The following is a 1,171-nucleotide window of genomic DNA, read 5'->3' on the forward strand; positions in this document are numbered from 1 at the left end:
CCTCAGGTAAGGAACACTACAGACTGCTACTGTCCCTCAGGTAAGGAACACTACAGACTGCTACTGTCCCCCAGGTAAGGAACACTACAGACTGCTACTGTCCCTCAGGTAAGGAACACTACAGACTGCTACTGTCCCCCAGGTAAGGAACACTACAGACTGCTACTGTCCCTCAGGTAAGGAACACTACAGACTGCTACTGTCCCTCAGGTAAGGAACACTACAGACTGCTACTGTCCCACAGGTAAGGAACACTACAGACTGCTACTGTCCCCCAGGTAAGGAACACTACAGACTGCTACTGTCCCTCAGGTAAGGAACACTACAGACTGCTACTGTCCCCTAGGTAAGGAACACTACAGACTGCTACTGTCCCTCAGGTAAGGAACACTACAGACTGCTACTGTCCCTCAGGTAAGGAACACTACAGACTGCTACTGTCCCCCAGGTAAGGAACACTACAGACTGACTGCTACTGTCCCTCAGGTAAGGAACACTACAGACAGACTGCTACTGTCCCTCAGGTAAGGAACACTACAGACTGCTACTGTCCCACAGGTAAGGAACACTACAGACTCACTGTGGTACAGAACTTCATCTCTGTGGTACAGAGTTCCAGTTCTGTGGTACAGAACTCCAGCACTGTGGTACTGAACTCCAGCGCTGTGGTACAGAACTCCAGCGCTGTGGTACAGTACTCTAGCGCTGTGGTACAGAACTCCAGCACTGTGGTACAGAACTCCAGCGCTGTGGTACAGAACTCCAGCGCTGTGGTACAGAACTCTAGCGCTGTGGTACAGAACTCTAGCGCTGTGGTACAGAGCTCCAGTGCTGTGGTACAGAACTCCAGTGCTGTGGTACAGAACTCTAGCACTGTGATACAGAACTCCAGTTATGTGGTACAGAGCTGATATAATGTCATCTTGTTTGCCACCTCTACAGGTCAACAACTTTGTGGTGTTTGAAGGTTTCTTCAGAGACAATCCAGGTAAGAAAATAGGATAGGTGAAAATAATGTCACAGGTTAGAGATCACCTATTAGAATCTCACAACCAACAATATGAATTTTCACAACAATTAGAATATCACAGCCATTAGAATATCACAACCAAAAAATTAGAATGTGTTCTTTTTAGTTTTTATGTTTTATTATTCGTTATATTAGTTATTA

Source organism: Branchiostoma floridae, unplaced genomic scaffold (genome assembly GCF_000003815.2).
Source record: "Branchiostoma floridae strain S238N-H82 unplaced genomic scaffold, Bfl_VNyyK Sc7u5tJ_1454, whole genome shotgun sequence".
Taxonomy (NCBI): Eukaryota; Metazoa; Chordata; class Leptocardii; order Amphioxiformes; family Branchiostomatidae; genus Branchiostoma; species Branchiostoma floridae.